Raw genomic sequence first — 23,842 nt, 5'->3', positions numbered from 1 at the left:
GTAGCTCTCATCCTGGTTTTAGTTAAATTACTAATTTAAAATTACTCTCAGTTGTTTCAGATACTATATAAATTCCAACAGGGTAATGATTGTGTGTGTGTGTGTGTGTGTGTTTGTGTGTGTGTGCACTCATAGCAATACAACAATAGTGACTAGTACAGTAGTTGAATAAAATAGATGCTTAATAAATCTTTGTGCTTAATCATTTACAGTTGAGGAACTGCAGGTTAAATGAGCTAAGTGACCTCCCTAAGGTCAGAGTTAATGATAAGTTAAGCTACATTTAGAAACCAGGGCAAAGTTGTAACAGACACTATCATCAGGCCTAATTTCATGCTTCTGTAGCTTGTGTAGTTGTACAGAACCCCACACTCAGAAGGGGACTGTGCTTGACTTCAAACTCAACTGTTGCTACCTTGAAATTCCTAACACAGCAATTTTTGAATAAGAGACCGGCTATTTTGTTTTGCCCTGGGCCTTGCAAATTACGTATCTGGCCTTGACCATCATGCAGTCTCCTGACTCAGCCTTCAAAACAGATTTGAGGATACTGGATTGAAAAATGCCTGCTCAGATTAATGCAGACTTTGGCCTACTCCACAAACTCAGCAAGACAAAAGACTTCCTCTCCTTCCTGTCAGCTCATCCCAGGGCCATACGCATTCCTCTTTAGAGAGCTGGCAGGAAAAAATTGGGCCAAATGACAATTGCATTGCACTTGAAGGAATTACATTAGCAACCCCACCTCCAATGTGAATTGAGAGCACAATTGCTCTCATCAGACACCTGAGGTCATATGTGCCATTGTAACAGTCAGATAATAAATAACATCATCCCGCACATAAAACTCAGAGTGACCTTCAGAAATGGTGGCACCCTCCGGTCTCTAAGTCTCTCTCCCCGCTAGCATAAAAATGCTCTCTGGTTTCCTAGGGCCTCCTTCCACAAAACTTCACCAGGATTTGTCCATGTTGGAGAGTACCCCACACTCCAGCTTTCTGCTAGCTCCCTCCCACTGGTGTGATATCCTACCTTGTTTTAACCTAAATCGACTCTCCCTTAGCTGAGAGAGCCGGACAGACTCCATTTTGGCTCCTTTACTTGCAGCCCCTTACCCACCCCACTTCCTCGAGGACTTAACTTGTGCAAGCTGACTCCCAGCACATCCAAGAATGCAATAAGAATTACTGATAAGATACTGTGGCAAGCTATATCCGCAGTTTCCAGGAATTTGCCTGCTTGATAGCACCCAAAGCTCCCGCGTCTCTCACCTTGCCATAGATTTAAAGCCCCTGCACCTAGAACTGTTTGTTTCCCTGTGACCATTTATCTTTTTAACTTTTTTGCCCGTTTTGCTTCTGTAAGATTGCTTCAGTTAGGCTCCCCCTCTTCTTTCTAAACCAAAGTATAAAAGAAAATCCAGCCCCTTCTTGGGGGCCGAGAGAATTTTGAGCACTAGCTGTCTCTTGGTTGCCGGCAAATAAAGGACTCCTGAATTGGTCTCAAAGTGTGGCGTTTCTCTATAACTCACTCAGTTATAATGCTGATACATCAAAATATTTTCCAACTGCTACTGAAAGTCTGAGAGTTACTGAGTAAGTGAGAAGGTAAACTGATAGACTAGTTAAAATTCAAGAGTTAATAGCTGGAGACAAACCTGGCCTTGAAAAAGAAGCACAAATAACTGGCTGCATCTGCTTCTATTTCTGCCCATGTGATGTGTCAATTCCTGGGCCACAGACACTCTAGTTGACATGCCCACCCCAAATTTCTCTCTCAGAATTTCCCACCCCAAATTCCTCACTGATATTTTCACAACCAGGAGTCTCTAGAGGGCCCATAATATGAACCCCTAGTAAAATACAAATTTTCAGAGCAAAAGAGCAGGCTAAGTTACACACCACAGCAGTCTCTTGCACTCCAGTGTAAGTTTATCAGATGTTTTCTGTAATCTAAATTTGGTAATGTTTGCAATGCTATAAGGAGCAGAGGAAAGAAGGGCAGGAAGGAAGAACTGAGTTCGCAATGCTTCACTAGCAATTTGATTAAGTCTTTGCAGTTAGATCATTCCTCTTCTCTGAATATCTATTGCAAATCTCCTATAATTTCCTTGTATCACCCACCCCTCCACCATGGCTTCCTCTCCTTCATTTTCAGCAGAAGACTGTGTTTCCCCACCACCCGCCACTGGCCAACCCAGGGAAAAGATAAGCTAACAGGCAGATCTTCCTGTCACCAAACATACAGACCTACCTTCAACTTCATCCTTCCAATCCAATGAAGACTTGACCTAATGTCTCTTCTGTGTGAGTGGATGCTTCCTCCCTGGAGCCTTCATAGAGGCAATTAAACATTTCGAGCTTTTCATTTTAAAAACGAAGTACTCATGGTGGCAACCATACCCTCACCTCGTAATAGATGGTCCTAAGACCACTCTATCTTTTACAGTTAAGCACTCTAAATATATATGTCCACCCACTTTGTCCACTTTATGCCTTCCCACTGACCGGGTTCATTTGAACCTCCACCACTGGCTCTGCCCTATCTTCCACGAAGGTGGCCTCCGTGTGAGTCAATATGATGGACACTTTCCAGTTTCCATTTAACCTGATTTCTGGGCACATTTTGACATTGACTAGCAGACTCCACTTTTGACGTACTTTCTTCCTTTGTTTTTCCCTTACATTATTCTGGCCAGTGATTGAGCCCCTTTTTCTAATTCTGCCTCCTTTACACTAAAGTGTGTGGAATTTTTCAGGGCTCAGCCCTAAGCATTATTCTCTTCTTATTTTATTTTTTTCTGAGTAACGTTAGCACATATGCTCCTATGATTTTATTCACCATCTTTATTTATTTCTTTTCTTTTTTTTTTTTTTTTTTGAGACAGAGTCTCGCTCTGTCGCCCAGACTGGAATACAGTGGCATGATCTCAGCTCAATTTAAACTCTGCCTCCTGGGTTCAAGCGATTCTCCTGCCTCAGTATCTGGATATCTCCCCCCGAGTATCTGGGATTACAGATGCCCACCACCATGCCTGGCTAATTTTTGTATTTTTAGTAAAGCAGGGTTTTACCATGTTGGGGTTGGCCAGGCTGGTCTTGAACTCTTGACCTCAGATGATCTGCCTGCCTCCGCTTCCCACAGTGCTGGGATTACAGGCATGAGCCACTGTGCCTGGCCCAAATATTTCTTTTCAGAACAAACCCATCTACATTCTAGGCTCATATGCAACCTTATTGATGTGCCCACTGAGAAGTCTCCAGAAACCTGAAACTTAGTGTCTAAAACTAAGCTCTTTCCCCAAATATCTGTTCCTCTATTCCCTGCAGAATCACTTATTTCAGTAAATAATGCCACCATTCACTTCATGGCTCATGCCAGAAATATAAAAGTGACTCTTAACTCTTCCCACTCCTTCAACCCTCACTTCTAATCTATCACTAAATCATGGTGACTCTGACTTCCAAGTAACTCTCAACAAGATTATACCATTTCTGTATTCACCATCGCCACCTTAGGCTGTGCCACCATCATCTTCACTTTGCCTATGGCAATAGCCTCTAACCAGCATCACACACCTGCGATTTTATCCCTCCAACCCAATCTTTACTTACAAGTCAGGTACATCCTTTTCAAATGCTAATCTCCAATACTTCTCAATTTAGAACCTAACCTAATTTAGCAGTATCTTGTTACTTTCGGTAATGGTCTCAAACCATAATCCAGGCTGTAACTCCTTGCATAATACAGACTCAGTGCCTGCCTCAACTTGTGCCCTTGTGGCCCTCAATGCTCCAGAGGGTGCAGCCTTGCAGATCACCTGCTGCTCTTCACCTTAGGGACTTTGCCATGTTCTTCTATTTGCTAAACAAACAAACAAACAAACAAAACTCTTCATCCTAACTTTCACCTGGCCACATCCTATACATCCTAAAGAATGCCACTTAAATATCACATCTGAGAAGCCTACCTAGTTCTTCCTATCAGACTCATGCTATATATTTTTACAATACCTTGTGCAAAGTAGTACCTTGTACTTCTCCCTTTATTACTTACCACAGTTTTAATCATTTGCATAACATTGACCCCACCTACTGTCCTTAGACAAAAGCTCCAAGAGACAAAGATTATGTCCATCTCGTTTATTTCTGACAAACTTTTACTTAGCCTTACATCATACACAAGGAAGAAATTTACTAAATATGTGTTAAGTGAATGAATGGATAACTGGAAACTGCAATTATTAAAATTCTACTGTTCGCCAGGCACAGTGGCTCACTCCTGTAATCCCAGCACTTTGGGAGGCTGAGACTGGTGGATCACCTGAGGTCAGGAGTTCAAGACCAGCCTGGCCAACATGGAAACTCTGTCTCTACTAAAAATACAAAAATTAGCTGAGTGTGGTGGCACATGGCCGTAATCCTAGCTACTTGGGAGGCTGAGGCAGGAGAATGGCGTGAACCCAGGAGGCGGAGGTTGCAGCGAGCTGAGATCACGCCACTGCACTCCAGCCTGGGCAACAGAGTGAGACCTTGTCTCAAAAAGTAAATAAAATAAAATAAAATCCCGGTTTTGAATTTTGTAAGGTAAGTCCTTACAAAATTGGCTTCAGACTGAGAGTTGAGCTCCTGGAAATAGCAGAGGGAGGATTACATATGCCTAGGAAAAATGAAATATCTGGTTTTATAAAATTTTGTCAGCTTCGAAATGGCCCTAGTTTCACACTTTAAATGTACAGAGCTGTGCTGAGGGATCTCTCCAAAGACCTGACTATAATAAGGCTACATGGATCAGGCAGCCTCTGTGATGGCAAGTGTTTTGTTTCTAGGATGAATGGGCTTGCATTACTTTTATGCATGCCATGAAATTAAATCCCAAGACCTCACAAGCTCAGAATTCACCCTGTCAAATCACACAAGTCTGAGGAGGCTGAGTTTTCTTATCCACAGTGCTTTCACTTTTGATACATATTGAAGTTAGTTATATATATAGCTTTTCCATTAATTTGCTATTACATTTCTTTTCTTTTTGTTGTTGTTGTTCACTCTTTTTCTTTGAAATTAGAGACAGCATCACTTTCAAAGTGTACTAGTAATAAAAGTTTTTATTTTAAAAAGTAGAAATATTTCATTTCATGAGAATAGATGTTTATAGCATTGACTTCTCCTTTACATTTATTATACTATTTTCCTTCAGATCTTTCTTAGAGGATTAATTTACATGGTGTGGGGGATTTGCAAGTTTAACTGCATCAACCTGCTTTCCATGATATAATGATGGCAAAACAATGGTAGGGAAATATGATATTTTATAGTATTGCTTTACCTCCAAAAAAGGAGAAGGATATGCAACGTATTTCTTGGTCCTATATATAAAATGTCTCTGTTCCCAAATCAGTAAACTATAAATTAATGGAAATATGGGACTAAATTATGTGCGCTTATTAATTTAGATCACAATGCTTGTGTCCAGGAAAGTGCTAATAACTATTCTTGACAGACATAAATACTCAGATTATTGTTGTGGAACAGAACAAAGCAACATAGCTTATTAACACCATTTTTCCAATGTTTTTCTATATCCTTGCTTATTTCTCCTTTTATTTAGTGGACTGTTGCTTGTTTATGGTCATTTTTTTTTTTACCATAACTCTTGTTTGTTTTACAGTTGTACTTACAAAAACTCAGGCAAAATTATCCCTTTCTGGTAAAATTATCCCTTACTCGTATCAGTGGTTCTGATCTTATTAGAAATACTTTTAAAAAATTAGTATTGACATTGACCCATTCAAAGTCTATAACACTCTCTTGCTTTCTTCTCATTTCTAGAAAGAATTGAGAAGCCACGCATAGTCTCAATTATGCAGGCATCTGTCTGCTTCCTGCAAGGAAGATTGAGACATCTTAAGATAATTTTCTACAGCATTGAAAGCACTTAGCATTTAATTATGTATTTTGTTGTGCTTTTCTTTGACTTCATAGATAGCAGAAAATTGAACTATAGACAAGAGAAGGCAATTTATAAAAGGAACACAGAAAAAAATTGTATGTATTGAATTGATGACTTCCCCAGTAATGAAGAATTATTAAGACAAATTTTATATCATTTTAAGGTATTATATTGACAAATCTTAATGCAAATTATAAGGAAAGAACTTAGATAAAAGACAGAGATTCTGGAAAACTTTGGAGAAAGCATCATACTTTCTCTTCATTCTAAACAGGAATACCTCTGGCTCACCCGTCCAAATGGCTGAGAAAGGCAGTAGATTCCCAGATCAGAGAGAAGTCCTTAGCTCTGCGGGTTGAGGAATCCTTAGAAAGAAACTTGTGAAGGGCTTTCCTTCCATGGGCTTGGTTAGATGATGGTAAGAGAACCTCTGAAAAAAGACTGTGGGAATATTGGAAAGGACTTGGTCTACAGAAATATGTGAACTGCTGGGGAATTGGGAGAACATTGAACCTGAGTGTGTGTGTGTGTGTGTGTGCACGCACACGCGTGTACATGCATGCATGGGCCTTGTTTCCTTGGCCTTCAAAATACAAATCAGAGCAGAAAAGTTGAATTGAGTTATCCCTACTCCAGAGGCTAAGAGAGTAGGAGGAAACCATGTCATAGGAATTTTCCTCCTGCAGCCCTTCTACTGTTATAGGTTTAGCCACAGAAGAAGATGGTGATGGTGATTTAACTTCTGTTTCCTCTGAGAGTTCTTCCACTTAGGATGCTTCAGCAACCAAAGGTGATTCCTAAAGAGATCACAGGAAAACATCATAATCATACATACTTGGGAAACAAGCAGCCAGCAAGGGGAGGTTAAATAGAGCCATCACCAGGCAAAAACCAATCAACCAATTCACCAACCAACAAATAATCAACCAACTCACCAACCAACAAATAATCTCTGATGGAGACAGTCGAGGTTTCAAACAACAATGTATGACAACAATATAGTAAAAAAACAACTGCAATGATTGTAGCCCAGTGCAAAATAAGACTTTCTAGAATAAAAATTTAATTTTTAAAATTTTATTTTTATTCATTTAAGGATACAAGTACAGTGTGTTTCATGGATATATTGCATAGTGGTGAAGTGTGGGCTCTTAGTGTACCCATCACCAGAACCTTATCTATGATACCCAATAGGTGGAAAATTCAGTAGGTGAGTTGAAATATGGAATGACTATTGTTAAGACTAAAACTAGTGGCCTGAAAAGGTAAACGAAATAATATTATCTCATAGTACAGGCCAACAATATGAAAAAAGAGAAAATTTGAAGGGAAAGCTATGAAATCTGGAAGATCCATTTCAGAAACTTAGCATCTAAATCACGAGAGTTTTAAAGGTGAAAAGGAAACATTTTACACAAAGGAAACTGTGTGATGCGAGATACACAATAACTATCTTAATGACTGAAGGATGCTTCCATTATCTGGAGAAAGATTGGCTCCTCCAGAATGAAAAACTGCATTAAGCTTCTTGAGGTAGTAATGAGAAATATATATGTTAACAAGATTCTTGACCTCTTAAGGATAAAGAGAAAAATATGTGGGAACTTCCAGATAGAAAATGTGAGCTCCTAAAAATAATTCGAATGGAATCAGACATGTTTTTGAAATATTGAAAAGTAAATGACAGCAAATTCCACTTGCAGATTGCTGAGAGAAAGTGATAATATCAAAAAAAGTATATCTATTAAAAGTAGGATATGTACGTGTGGTTAGATGTTGATTTCAACTAAACCATTTGAGAAAAATACTTGAGAAAGCACATCAGTGAAAAGAGAGGTAATTCACAGCTGAGAACTCAAGCTATCAGTAACTGGAGAAAATGGATTGCAGTGACAGGGAGATTATTATGATAGTCTAGAACATATTGAACTATCTTGGGGAGAATTAGGAGTTGGGTTAAGGTGGAAGAGAAGATTTAAAAGTTTCACAGATCTCATCAACAGTAGAGAAGATGAGGTGGAGTAAGAAAGAATATTGTAAGGCATCGTCTTATTGTATGGGGTTAAACTGTGGTTTACAAGGAGCACTTTGTTGGTGCTCCATGACACAAATAGGCAGCATTGTGTTTTCGCATAATACCAGAGAACTGTGTGTATGATTACAAATGATGGGGAAAGTAATTTCACTACTAAAGAAATGAAATAATAGAAGAGAATATACTAATTAAAAAGAGGAAAATAGAGTGATTGGCCACCACTAGAATGTAAGTTCTATAAAGGCAGATATTTTTCTCTTGTTTGTTCTCTGATATATCTTAAGATTCTGGAAAATCTTGGCACATGGAGACTCGATACACTTTTTTTAAAATGAAAAAGGGAAACTACAAATTAAGCCATGAAATAAGATCAAATGAATAAAATTAAGCATACTGTTTATTAAATTCCAATGATATATATGTGTATGCATATGTACACACACATACAAACACACACACACAAACACACATGAGACAAATGGATTGACTGTAACCGTTAACCCAGCATTCTATACCCAGGAAAAGTAAAACTATTTTTATATAATACAAGGTAAAATATAATATTTTTAGATAAAATAACACTAAGGAAACTTTTCCTGAAATACGTACTACAAGAAGTTCCAAACTAAGTTCTTTAGGGTGAAGAGAAATATTGCCAAATGAAAACTCAGATCTTCAAGGAGTAATGAAAAGTATCAGAAATAATAAATATCTGGCATAAATTGTTATAGGCATCGTTACTATTCAGGTAGGCAAATTGATCAGTCTTTCCCTTATTATTTCTTCTATTTTTATTTTTAGTTTTTAATAGATTCCATTACCCAAAGATGTTTTAATATTAACTACACTTGTATCTTGAACTTTTGTGTCCATTTGGTAAGTTGTGTTTTTCAGGGAGCTTATTTCTTTCATCTGCATTGTTGAATTTGTTGGCATACGTTTGTTTTATAATATTCCTTTATTAACCTTTTATAATGCATGTAGTTACATCCCTCTTTCTTTAGTATTGCTAATCTGTGCTTTTTGTCTTTTTATTGATATTTGGCTAGAAATTTATCAGTTTTATCAATTTATGTAAGAACCTACATTTAGTTTTGTTCATGTTGCTATTATTTGTCTGTTTTCTGTTGAATTTTATTTGTTCTTATTTTTTTATTTCCTGTCTTTGATTGAATCTGTTTCATTTCTTCTTGAGGTGGAAGCTTAGATAAATGATTTTAAACATTTTCCTTTCTTAAATATGTGCATTTAAATCTATGTATTTGTTTTTAAGCACTGACTTAACTTCATCCCATACATCCTAAAGTGGTTTGCCTTTTTTATTTTTCAGTTCAAAATATTTAATAATTTTCACTGTGATTAAAACAACAATAGCTTTATTAAGATATATTTTACTCAGAATAAATTAATCCTTTTTGGTGTAAAATGCCCAGAAGTACAACCATCATTAAATCTAATTTTAGAATATTTTCATCACCCCCAAAAGAAATCTTGTCCCAATTAGCAGTCATTTCCTATTCCTTCTTTCCTGCAAACCCTGGCAACTGCTAATCTCTTTCTGTTTCTATGGATTTGTCTATTCTGGACATTTTACATTAATGTAATCATACAATATGCACTGTTTTGCGACTGGCTTCTTTCACTTAGCACAATGTTTTTGAGGTTCATTCATGTTGCAGCATCTATCAGTACTACATTTTTATTGCCAAATAATAATGTATTGTATATAGATAGCTCACATTTTCTTTATTCTTCAACTGGCAGACATTTGGGGATTTCACTTCTTGACTTCTATAAATAACGCCACTATGAACATTCATACACAGGTTTTTTTGTGTTTGTGTTGACCCATAGTGTTTTAGAAGTGTGTCGCCTAATTTACAAGCATCTGGGAATTTTTTTGATTATCTTTTAGCTACTGATTTCTAGTTTAATTTCATTTTGATCAGAGATCAGATTCTACAAAACTTAATATTTAAAATGTATTAAGTCTTAGCTCATTTTTTAATTAATTTATGTGTGCCTGAGATTAATGTTTATTCTGTTATCTTTGAGAGTAGGGTTCTATAAGCATCAGTTAGTCCAAACTCGTTAATAGAGATGTTAAAATCTTTTACATAAGTCTATATTTTTTGTCTACTTGTACCAATTACTCAAACAAAATCTACCTTTTTCTTCAATTATTATTAGAGATTTCTTTATATGCTTTTCTGTTTTTCTCAATTAATTTTTAGTTTTAGTATTTTTAGACTTTGTCACTAAATGTATAAAAGCTTTTATTATCATGTCTCCTTTATAGATTGACCTTTTTGACATTATAAAATGATCATTTTGAGTAATAGTCTTTATCTTGAAGTCTACTTTATCTGATACTAACATAGTCACACTGGCTTTCTTATTATTAGATTTCCCCTATGATTAGCTTTAGCATGTTTTTTTTTTTCATCTTTTTACTTTCAACATATCTTCCTCTTTCTAGTTAAAGTGCATGTCTTGTAAACAGCCTTTTTTACAAGGCCGCTAACTCCTTTTAAACGCAACCTGACAATCTCTACCTTCTAACTGAAATGTTTATCTACGTACACATGTTAGTAATAGATTGCTGCCTAACAAATTACCACAAACTAGTAGCTTAAGACAGCACACATTTGTTATCTATGTATAAGGAGTTTGTGCATGGCTTAGTCTGGTCTTCCGCTGAGGGTTTCACAAGGTGGCAGTCAAGGTGTCAGCAATGTTGTGTTCTCATCTGGAGGCTCAGTTGGGAAAGAATCTGCTTCCAAGCTTTCTCAAGGTGTTTGCAGAATTTGTTTACTTGTAGTTACAGGAGAGTTGTGGTTTTTTGCTGGTTGTTGATTGGAGGTTGCTCTAGCTCCTAGAGGTTTCTATTGGTTCCTTAACAAGAGAGCCTCCCAGTATGGTCACTTAGTCTTCAAACCTAGCTAGGGAGAGAGAGTCTGTAGAGCAAGTGTGCTAACAATAACAAGGTGGGTTTTTGTGTCACATAACATAGTCATGGGAGTGGTAGCTCATCATCTTTGCATATTCATTAGAAACAATGTATAGGTCTCCCACACTCAAGAAAGGGGTGGGAGGATCATACCAGGGCATGAACACCAGAAAGCAGGGAACATAGAGGTCATCAGAGAATCTACTATCACGTTAATGTAGTTACTGCAGTGACTTGTTTCCATCAACCACCTCACAAGTCGTTTTCTCTTCCATCTGTTCTTTCTTCTTTTCTTTCTCTTTTTCTATCTTTTTAGAATTTATTGGAAACTTCATATTTCATTTTATTTTCTCTATTGCATTGTTAGCTCTATTTCCTTGAAGTCTTTGTTCAGAGATTATTTATGCTAGATATTAAAATTTGTATTCTCTGTGGATAGCAGCAGGGCTCACCAATTCATGCCTGGACATAATATAGGGCTTGGGCACTCTGTCTAACTCCTTTGGGTTGGAATCCACATCTTTTTGGTGTGTTTCAGTGGGAAGTATAAAGCAAGTATCTTGATTTCTAAACCCAGGAATTTTAGAATTGACCCCTATGATCGAAGAATTTTGGAGCTTTATAAGATCTTTGGCAGTGGTGATCTCAAACCAATTATGAGCTCCAAACTCCCTTCTCAGGTAACTGTTGGGAGCAATGGCATCCCAGTTTGTCCCTGCAATGGCTGGAAGGGGTACGATCTTGTGAATAGATCACTTTTTAAAAAGTGTATTATTTGCTTATTAGCCCTGTATCTATTTAAATTTTGTTTGTTTGCAATGATGTACTTTATTGGCCACAAATTATTCGTGTGATGTTTCCTGACAGTACCTTTAGTAGATTATTTTACAATCTATCCATCAGTATATATGTTATAAATATATATTATATATTGAATCCTGAGTTCATCACAGTATGCCTTGAATTAATAGTTTACCATTTTACAAATAACGTAAGAATTGCACAAAAGTCATCCTCCATTTAACCCCTCTCACTCTTTCTGTGAAGACTGGCATATGTCTTTCTTCTAGTTATATTATAAGCCATACAATATTTTCCTACTACTTTTTTTTTTTTTTGAGATGCAGTTTCCCTCTTGTTGCCCAGGCTGGAGTGCAGTGGTGCAGTCTCGGCTCACTACAACGTCCACCTCCGGGGTTCAACTGATTCTCCTGCCTCAGCCTCCCAAGTAGCTGGGATTACATGCATGCACCACCACACCAGCTAATTTTTTGTATTTAATAGAGACAAGGTTTCACCATTTTGGTCAGGCTGGTCTTGAACCCCTGATCTCAGTTGACCCACCTGCCTTGGCCTCCCAAAGTGCTGGGATTACAGGCATGCTATATTTTCTTTAAAGAATCAATCATCTCTTAATGAAATTCTTAGAAAGCATTTTTACATATATTTATTACTACTTTGGCTCTTCATTTCTTCTTTCAAAATTACTCTTCTGGAATCATTTCTCTTCAGACTAAACTTCGTTTAGTATTTATTATAGCGCACATTTTCATGATGATGAATTATTTCACCTTTTTTCTGAAATATATTTTTTCACTTTTATTTTTAGAAGATAATTTCACTGGTTATAGAATTCTAGTTACACGCTTCTTTTTCAGCACTTTAAAAACTTTATGCTGTTGTCTCCTAGGGTTTTGTAATTTCTGATGATAAATATTCTTTCTTTTGTTTCATTGAATGGAATTACCCTATCTGGCTAGTTTAAATATGTTGTCTTTATTTTGTTTTCTGCTGCTTGACTACAATGTAGTAAATTGTAGGGTTTTAAAATGTGTATTTGTTCTCCTGTCTCTGTGGCCTGATGGATTTTGTTAATTTTGTGAAATCTTCAGCTATTATTTCCTAAATATTGCCTCTGGACTATTCTTTTTTTCCTCCCATTTTGGAACTCCCATAGAGCAAATATCGAAACACTTGATAATGTTTAACAAACTTCAGACTGTTTCTGTTTTTTCTATTTTCTATTTTTTTCTCTTTGTGTTTCATATTGGATAATCTGTGCCATGCTTTACTTAAATTCACTGACTCTTTCCTCTGCTGATGCAATCGGTTTTTAAGCCCACCGACTGAATTGTTGTTCTCTGTTTTATGATTCTTAAAATTTCCATTTGGTTCATTTTTATGTTACTTCTCTCTGCTGAAAGTCCTCTGTTCACGCTTGTTATCTAACTTTTAAATGGGTTATTTTGAAGTTCTTTTCTGGTAATTTCAATAGCTGAGCCTTCTATACATCTCCCTATACGGGTGGTTTCTTTTTATGACTATCGGTTACAATTCCTTGCTTGTTCACCTACCTGATAAACATTTTATTTTATGGTAGACACCACACATTTTAAAAAACAGTAGAGACAGAAATAAATATCTTTTTTACCCCCATAGGCACCTGTATTGAGGAACTTTTCTTTTGAATCTTAGCTGGAGTTGAGCTGGGCGGGAACTAGAACACAGCTTTAATATTTTCTCTTTTCCTCTGATTTGAGCTATGATGAATGTGAGGTCAGGATCCTTCCTCCCAAAGAGTTCTTAATCCCATGCTCCATGAAAATACAAGATGTCTTTCTGCTTTCTGGCCTCATCGCTAGCAGCCACTGACCCTAGTTGGGAGAATTAACTTTGATTAATGTATTTGCCCACACAGTCCTTAAAAGTTTGACTCTACATATACATATGCATATGCATATATTTCTAGTCTTAGAAAAGTCTCTCTAACTGTGGCAGCTGCTTTTATACCAATATTGGACCACTGGCCCATGGTCCAAAAATTGCTATTGGTCTTTACTCACCTAGAAGAAGCACATGTCTTTCTGGAATTTCTATACTCATCTATCTTTATGCTTGCACTGCTATCATATTGCTCAATGATTGTAGTTTTAAGATAGTTTTAAATAACCAGTAGGCCATATTTCTTCCTTTCAAGATTATGTATATTGTTAGTTTCATAGTCTACTTTTTCTTGGGGTGGGGGGTGGTCAGGAAAACTCCTGATTATCTTATTCATATTATATTAAGCATATAATAATATAAAATGGCATTCTAATAATATTGAGTTATTCTGTCTAGGAATATAGCATTCTGTATTTGAATATTTTTGATTTCCAGTGTAGAGAAACATCACATGGTATATGTGACTGTATTAGTACTTGATGAGAATTACTACAGCACAATTGTAAAGGACGCAGACTCTGGAATAAGACTGAAGGGATCAAATCCCACCTCTACTTCCTTGCCACTCAATTTTGGATCATAGTAAGTCCTTCCTTCACATCACTGATAGGTTCTTGGAAACTGCGACTTTAACCAAAGAATGTACACCCCGTCCTCAGATAACATTGTTTCCTTTCATGTTTTTAGTTATGACATAGATGAGAAAAATCATTGGTTGCATTATACCTCATTTCACCTCAAGTTGCAATTTCTGAGAGCCTATCAGTGACATGAAGTAAAGTCTTCACAACCTGACTATGAAGACTGAGTTAATGTATCAACAGTCACATATGATAGCACCAGGCACACAGTGAATGGTCTGGTGAACATTTGTTTTTATCATTATTACACTTTTTTCCAATGCATTATCATCAAGAAAATGAATCTTTTTAGGTAGCTTTTGAGGAAAAGAAATGAACCTTCACTTCTAAAGTCCTCAGCTAATGTCTATTGGGTCTCATTGGCCCAAATTGACTTATGTATTTTTCCCTGAATGTGATATGTTTGTTATGGTCTGATCTTTCTCATACCTGTAGTGAATAGTGGAGTTAGCTTAACTACAAGTCTTAAGTTTCCTCTATTTGCCCAAGGAAAATATTTATAATTGTGCTTGTATTTATATCATCTACCTAGAGTGTGCATATGTTTTTATATTTTCTTACTTAATGTCTTTTTTTTTTTTTTTTTTTGAAATGGAGTCTTGCTCTGTCGCTCCGGCTAGAGTGCAGTGGTGCCATCTCAGCTCACTGCAACCTCCACCTTCTGGGCTCAAGAGATTCTCCTGCCTCAGCCTCCTGAGTAGCTGGGATTACAGAAGCCTGCCACCATGCCAGGCTCATTTTTGTATTTTTCGTAGAGATTAGTAGAGATGGGGTTTCACCGTGATGGCCAGGCTGGTCCTGAACTCCTGACCTCAGGTGATCTGCCAGGCTTGGCCTCCCAAAGTGGTAGGATTACAGGCATGAACCACCGTGCTTGGCTTTTATCTTTATTTTTTTTCTGACTGCCATTTATATCATATTATTTTCAGAACTGTTTTCTGAAAATCTCATAATATAAAATGAGGAGGCCTTGTAATATGACATTCTGAATTGCTAAAATACTTAAAATATTAGCAATTAAGTTTCTATTGAGACAATACTATTATTGAATGAGTTATTTCAGTGACTGTCTCATCCAGATTCTGACAATGATCTTGCTGCCTCATGTTTTCTCCCCATAGACTAAAAACTTCTTCATAAAAATGCATGTTTCCTATATAAAAGAGCTATATAGGTTATGCATCAATTTTATTGATGTTATCAAAGAACTAACTTTTAAAAAAATTTGTCACTGATTTAATGTTTTTAATTTTTTAATTTCATTGATTCCTGTCCTAATTCTTACTATTTCTTCAGCTTGCTTTAGGCTTATATTGCTCTTCATTCTCTAGTTTTCTAAGGTGGGCATTAGACTACTGATTTTAGGTTTTTCTTCTTTTCTAGCTTATGCATTCAATGCTGTAAATTTCCATGTAACACTACTGCTTACAAAGTTAAATCATACAATTTGTAAGTATGCCATAAATCAGAGTTTTCCAAATTGAAGCATTCTCTCCTGTTGTGCAGTGTGTCTATTACCTGTTAAAATCCTTAGTCCCTACGTTCATCATTTAGAATCATAAAATCTTAGAAATATAAAGATCCAATCCTTCCTATAAATATATTCCAATAATTAAACTAATACCCAGAGTAGTAAAATTACTTGCAGGGAGTTATCCAGTGGCTCCATCCCTTCCTACAGCTACTTCTACTGAGGACAATTGATGCATAATCATTCAGTAGATAGTGAGCTTCATTTAGAACCCAGTCTACAGGTTGCCAACTTCACAGTACCCAGAAGCTGTATGGAGCTTAGTTACAATTTTAAAAGGTATGGCTCTCAGTAACTACAAAATGCCAGCCAAGCCAGTGATGAAAGTGAGGATGGAGATAACTATATTGAATGAAAGAAAGAATTTTTCTAACTCATCATTCTGATGCCATTTCTTCATAACATAGCATAAAATAAATAAAAATACATTAAATTGTACAGTGGACTAATGGATGCGGTGAGTTTCTTTTCACCTTATTTATCTCCAGGAACTTACCTCTGTACGTTTACAAATTCAATGTTCTAACTGAGAGCAGGAGTTCTAAGATCTCTCATGGAAACATTGCCAAAAAGAAGACTAGGTGCTTGGGGACCCGGAGACAGCTGAAAAGACAAGTCAAGGAAATGGGATGGCAGAAGGGAATCCTGAATGCAAATTTCTTCTGATTTTAAAATAAACTTCTATTAATATTATATATTATCTGTATAAAACTTGGTAAAGGATAGAATGATGAAACATTTTTATGAACCATGACATTTAAACAGTTATTTATACAACTTTCCGAAGTACCGTATCTTCATTTACAGATCAGTCCCACAATTTCACTAACAAATGTGTTATTGATTTGCTAACAACAGTAATTAAAGTATATCGTATCACACTGATTGAACTTGAAAGTGCCTTATCTAACACGACATTTTATAAAATATCTCTTTTTTTTAGAGGGATTCTCACTCTGTCGACCAGGCTGGAGTAGAGTGGCAGGGTCTCTGCTCACTGCAAGCTCCGCCTCCCGGGTTCACACCATTCTCCTGCCTCAGCCTCCCAAGTAGCTGGAACTACAGGCACCCGCCACCACGCCTGGCTAATTTTTTGTATTGTTAGTAGAGACAGGGTTTCACCGTGTTATTCAGGATGGTCTCGATCTCCTGACCTCATGATCTGCCCGCCTCGGCTTCCCAAAGTGCTGGGATTACAGGCGTGAGCCACTGCGCCCAGCCTCTAAAATATCTTGTCTCATTGCATTGGTGGAAAAATTCTTAAGAATGTGTAAAATGTATCTTTTTATCCTAATGCATTACACAATTTAATAAAAGGAAATAAAATATCTCCAATACTTTAACTTTTTCACATATATATCTTTCAATTCTTGTGTAGAAATTAAGTCACTCTCTTAAAGGAACACTATGTAGTGTTTATGTGAATTATTTCGGATACTTATGACTTGCAAGTGAAAAGAGAATCTCAAACTGTAGAAAAGATAGTTTTCAAAGTGTAAGAATGATGAGAACAGTAAGATCACTGATACTGTAAATGCAACCATAATTCTTTTTTTCACAGGACTATTTTCATAATAGTAGAATATCAAATAATCTCTATTAGGATTCAAAAGGATTAGAGAAATAAATGTTTGGTACAAAATGACAGTATTTTAAAACATACTATACTTTATAGTCAGCAAGAATACAATGTTAGTGTAAAATTCACGTAATGGAGACATAACCCTTTTTGTTAAAAGTGAGCAGTTGCTTCTAATTCTGCTTCCACTTTCCATAAATTGTAACCTCCATCTACTCAACAGAAATACTGTTCAACAAAGAGTTTAATTACTTCTTCTTTCCCTCTCTGTGTGGATTTGGGAAATCAGTCTTATTTTCCTGGACATCACCCCTTCCTTTATAAAATGGTAACAATAATAGTTTCTTTGTGAGGACTGTTAGAGACAGGGTCAGTGCAGCACTTGAGACCTGGTACTTTGCAAGTGATAAAAAATTGGCGGTCATCATAATCAATGCCATCATTTTTATACATACGTGGAGAAGAGACAAGACCAAGGGGTCAGAAATAGACACAAATGGGTTCAAATTCTTCTGTGCCTCCTATTATCTTTGTGGTCTTGTAAAAATTAGTTAATTTATCTCAGTCTACATTTTCTTATTAATAAATGATAGGCTAATGATCGCCTCTTACAGTGCTGGGTGAGGGTTAAATGAGATTAAAAGTGCAGAACACTTAGTAACAATTAGGTTAATAGGAGAAACCAATACATGTTTTCTTTCTTTATTTTACCCAGAACTACTGAACACTATATGTACTGATCCATTGTGGAATTATTAAGGAAAATACATTGAAATAGGTGGTATTCTTGTCAAAGATATATACAGATGGCTAGATGGATAGATTGGTAAGTAGATAGAAAGATTTCACTATTTGCGTATAATTGTACTTTGCTTTCAGGACAAACTGCTACAGGAAAATATGTATTTATAAAAGTCCAAAAATGACAAAATCATCAAAGATATATTTTGCAAAGAGAATAAAAACTAAGAATATAACCCCTGCTTGATGTTCAACGCTCCTACTGCACATTTCAAGGTCAAAGATGGCATGTGGTTTCCTATCTGAAATTGACAGTCACCCTGTTTTCCTTCATTGACCTCCTTTTATAATATGTTTGATCCCTTTCAATGGATCACAAGCCCTTATCCAGTTCACTCCATAGACAGGTAGCAACAAGAGGAACTTTGTATTTAACCTTTGCCACTCAGCAAACTTTGACATTTTATTTTATCTTGAATATAGTATCTAATAAAGTGGGTAGTGTTACTAATGCCAACATTTCTTTTAACACTCACTACTCTCACTTTAAATACTTTCATGCCACCTTTATGTTTTTCGTTGTAATCTGCTATGGAAAATGCCTTCACTGAGGTATTTTTGTATATTTACAACTTACAACATAGAATACAATTTTAAAAGACAGCAAAATACAGTGTTGGGAATTACAGAAAAATTAATATTTTTGGTTTTGTATTTTTGAAGTCTCAGTGCTCAATGCCAACTGTAGATACAGCATCCTTTGACTGCAGATTTCTGGGAGAAAAAAAACGCAATCAAGTTGTGCTTGGCAAAGCATTTTAAATCCATCTTCTACCTCTCTTGCCTAGCCAGGGGTCTCTCAAGAACCACTCAAATGGTTCTTTAAGGGCATGGAGAAGACTGTGAGATGGCAAATGCAATATTATTGGATCAAATAAATGTCAAGATTAGTGATCTGCACTAGTAATGATCTGGATCACTGGAGAACTCTGTTGCAGCCTAAGAGGCAAGCCAATTAAAAAGAATAATTGGCTTCCCTTCCCACTACCAGTTAGGGAGACTCCACACTGTGGAGAATTAAGAGGCAAAGAAGACAATGGGGAGATGACGAGTTGTCACAGAGCTAACAACCCACACCCACTTACAAAGTCACCAGAAAGAGCTTCGGCATCACTATTACATATGTTGACAGCCATGAACAAGAAATAGATTTTTTAAATAAATGTAAAAGATCATTTTTTTCTACCCAGAAGTTAACCCAGATTGTATTATAAATTCATCCCACAAATAAGCTTGCTTACATGCATGCATGAAAATTATAAGTGTAAAATTCACTGAAACTTTGTTGATAATAGTAACTTAGTCAAACACTTTTAATAAGCTATATAATCCACGAATAGTTGACTAGTGAAATTAGAGTACATCATAAAGAGAATGTTATGTAGCTACTAAAAAGAGCTACATATATATATATACGTATACAAACACACACACACCCCAAGATAAATTTAAAGATTTTTTAAGGAGACAAAAAAAGTGTAGAACTTTGCAGAGAAAATGAAGACTAACAAATATAGGCATTTACTTTATTTAAAAACACACCTCTAAAAATTGGTAACAGTGGTCATTTCTCAGGAGGACTTAAGGTCAGAGTACATGGTGTTTGACTGGTTTTGTTAATTTTGAATTTTAACTCATACAAAAGGCCCATTTCCGGATGGAATTCATATTTATGAATGAATCCAACATTCATGTCAAAAGATGTTACCAAAATTGCAGTACCATTTATCTATAAAGTTATTTTGAACACTGAATATTTATACTTTCTTACAAATATATCAAAATAAATATTCAACAAAAGAAATATTAACAGATAGGCTCTTTATGCTTGTATAATCTTCTTTCTCTTCTTCTTCTTCTGCTTCTTCTTCTCCTTGTACTTCTCCTGTTTAAACCTCATTTAAAATTAGGAATTTAATTGTGTTGTGTGGAATACTTACACTATCTTCTTTAGAAAAAAAGAAAAGTAAAACAGCAAGAAAATGCCCGTCGAGGATAGAAACAAAATTTGAGAGAAAGTTTTCAAATAATTATTAAGATGGCTAAATTTGAGGGCGTTTGCTTGTAATGCCAAAAGAATTATTTAGTACGCTGACCAACTCTGCAAAATGGAACTAAATTAGCAGTGTTAAGAAGAAGTCCGCACAGGATACCTTTTGCTAAAATTGCATCAGAGTGTAAAAGCATCTTCAGAGAATTCTGTGCTGTATCAGTTCTTCTGGGAGGATTTGAAACAAAAAAGCTGTTTTATGAGGCAGGATAATGTATTATAGTAGTAGTTAGGAGTGTGGCCTCTAGAGTCGTACTCCCTGGATTCAAATTTCAGCACAGCCACTTCTCTCTACAGAGCTTTGGACAATTTCTCAAATGTTCTGCGCCTGTTTCCTTATCTGTCATAGTCAGATAATAATAGCAGATTCCCTGCAAAGTTGTGAGGATCAAGTGATTAATATAATGCACCTAAGCCATGCCTAGAAGATAGTGTTTTGTAAACATTGATTATTCATGTCTTAGTATTATTGTTTTTATCTGCCAATAAAAATACTTACTGAATTATCACGTGTATGTCTTTCTAACATGCAGACATAGCAAGTAAAAAACCATCAATTTATCATCATTAAACCTGTGTTTTATTCTGACTCTAACACTTATTGGGTATGTGACCTTGGCAATGTCACTTCATGTCTCTTGGGGTGATTAAGACACCCCAGTCTGACTTCTCTACTGAAAAATGGGGTTCACTCATCTGATTGTCTTGAAAATCTAATGCAGTTTTCTGAGAAAGGAAATTTCAATATTGAAATGTTATATACATATGAAATTAGTAATGACAGGAGAAAGTATAACAGTAGAAATAAAAATAAGAGTAAGAAGAGTAATTTATGGTAATCATAGAAAAAAGAAATAAACAGAAAAAATAAAAGAAAAATAATATTTCACAAATCATAATATTCATGTTTAGTCCTATTTTTGCAAGTATTTTAAAACTTTGCATATGCTTTATATCATATATTTTGAACAACTGCACAAATGGTATGTTGCTGTATATAACCTTTTGCAAACTTCTTTTGTACTTATGACAATTCTTCAGGCTTATTAACTTAATACATATAGGACTGGTTCATTTATTTTAAATTGCAAATAAAATTCCATTATATTAACAAACTCTATTTATTCCTGACCTTCCTGAGGGATAGAATTTATTTTGCTGTTACAAATTGCACTTCAATGAATATGTTCATACAAATATCTTTTGCAAATGTGTATAAATTTTATCATGAATACATTCTGAGAAATAGAATTACTGGATTTCATGGCATATGTATCTACACTTGTGTTAAAATTTGTCAGATTTCTCTCTGAAGTGGTCATCTGTCTTATTGAGTATAGCAAGCAGAAATATTTGAAAACTCTCTATTTTCCCCTGTATATTTATCCTTAAATGGAAGGTCACTATCAAGGGCATAGAGTAGAATATTGTATCTACCACCCTTCATTGTTCATTTGAATTTTGGCAAATTTCTCTTTTAGACTTACATTCTGAGTATACATTGACTTTCATAGACTCAAGCCCAATCTCCAAATTCCACATCTCTCAAAACTCTTACTGAACTAACATTTTATTAAAGATTAATTAAAAATACTGATTATAAATTCCCTGAATTTACACCTTAGTTGTCTAAACCAGCATTTCTCGAATCTGTTGGCCTCAAGACATGTTTACACTCTAAAATTTACTGAATACACCAAGTAGTTTTTATTTGTATAGTTTATTTCTTTTGATATCCGTACTGTCTTACGATATTGGAAATTAAAGCAGAAATTTTTTAAAATACGTATGTATCAATTCATTCTTAAATAGGAAAGATAAATCAATTATATGCTAACATGAGTAATGTACTTTTATAGATAAAATAATTGTTTTCCAAAGCAAGATTTAATGACAAGCCTGATTTTCTCTTTTGCAAATGTCTTTAATGCCTGTCTTAATGGAAGAGAGTTATATTCTCGTGTCTGCTTCTGAATTCAATTCGCTACGCTATGTTGTTTTCATTGAAGTGTATGAAGGAAATCTGGCCTCACAAAGATGTCTAATTGGAAAAAGATGAAGTATTTTAACAGTTTTTGCAAATAATTGTAGATATTCTTCTTTGAAACGACATCAAAACTCAATAAGCATGGTTTCTTAAAGGTTAACTTCAAAATGGAGTCTGAAACCCTATCACAAATTGTACATTGTGTGTTACATTAAAATCTATTCTCTATCTTGTGCTCAGAATGGATTTTTCACCTATTTATTACTGTGTAGCACTATTATGCAGTAAGGAGTTAATACAGCAGACCTGGCTTGCTCCTATTAAAAAGGCTTACTTTCAGGGTTGGGCCTGGGTTGGGGTCTGGAAACGTGGCTTTTGGAATGCTCCCTACATTAATAAAACTGTTTTGCCCACCTAGGGCACTGAACAACTGCTTTCCTTCGGGGAGTCTGGAATTTTAGTAGCAGTAGCTCGTCATTGTGCCTACGTGCCCAGCCTCCACTGAAAACCCTGAACTCTGAGTCTCAACTAGGCTTCCCTGGGCAGAAATACTGCACGTATTTTGTTGCATTTCAGTGCTAGAGAAAGAAGTGAGTTCTCTGTGAACTCTCCTAGAAGAATGAGAACTTCTGAAGCCTGTCTTTGGATTACTCCAAACTCCACCCGATGTGTTTTTTTGTCATTGCTGATTGCTATTATAAGCTACAGTCTGTCTTTGAGATGTGTGAGTCCCTGGAATAATGACGCATCAGTCATTTGGAAATGTTGATTCAGTGAGATATTCAGATCTTCTAAAAGTTGGCATAATTCATCATAGAACATCAAAAAGCAATCACTATTGTTAACGTCTCCTTCAGTCTCTTCAGAAAACTGTTCATGTATGAGAAGCCATCAGTTTCATAGTTGCCAATAAACATTTTACAAGGTTCTAAGTTTTACCAGGAAGTTGAAATTTTCCGTTGGCAATAAATACTATCATTTTTACCCTTGACAGATACCTTTGGTTTGTTTTCTAGAAAATTTCTGCTGGATATCCAATCCTTAATAAACCTAGTTTGTCTCTGTGTTACTTTTTCAGGTGAAAATCATGTTCCACGAAAGAAGGGTTAGTTTGGCCTGCAACTCAAACAAGTACAGATATTCTTCCACGGAAAGACCATCACATTTGGATTGTAATAAAAATGCTTAAGACAAACTTCTCATTTCATCCTTGGAGTATTAAAAATATGCATGTTTAAGGCTTGAAATTTAACACTGCATTTTAATGTTTTATTAAGGTAATTCTGAAATAAAATGGGCATTTTTTAAAAAGTGCCTGAAGTTTCATGTTGAAGAAACTAATCGTAACTAGTACACTTGCTACTAAACACTCCCTAAGATTTAAATTTCAACAAAGTGATATTATTATTTAAATGGTTTCGACTTCATAGATCCTGGAAGCATTTTGGGGAGCCCCAATGGTGGATTACACTTTGGGAATCACTAAACTCTGTTCCATTTTGCCCTATTTACTCACTGAAATATACTGATGGGGGTGGAGTGGTGATTGAGGTTACAGTGTTAATGCTACACACCTCAAAAAGCAACTTTTACAT

At 35.8% G+C, this 23,842-nt stretch overlaps 1 long non-coding RNA gene across 1 annotated transcript in view; it reads left to right on the top strand.

The window, feature by feature from the left end:
* The window catches only part of LOC135966457 (uncharacterized), a 125,216-nt gene extending 101,664 nt beyond the window's left edge, over positions 1-23,552 (top strand). The window contains exons 2-4 of the long non-coding RNA XR_010579777.1: positions 2,158-2,342; positions 18,125-18,235; positions 23,326-23,552. This is a non-coding gene — a long non-coding RNA (uncharacterized lncRNA). The remainder of the gene's footprint in view (positions 1-2,157; positions 2,343-18,124; positions 18,236-23,325) is intronic.
* The last annotated feature ends 290 nt before the right edge of the window (positions 23,553-23,842 follow it).

The sequence above is a fragment of the Macaca fascicularis genome, chromosome 12 (assembly GCF_037993035.2).
Source record: "Macaca fascicularis isolate 582-1 chromosome 12, T2T-MFA8v1.1".
Lineage (NCBI taxonomy): Eukaryota > Metazoa > Chordata > Mammalia > Primates > Cercopithecidae > Macaca > Macaca fascicularis.
This window is presented reverse-complemented; position numbering and strand designations above follow the sequence as displayed.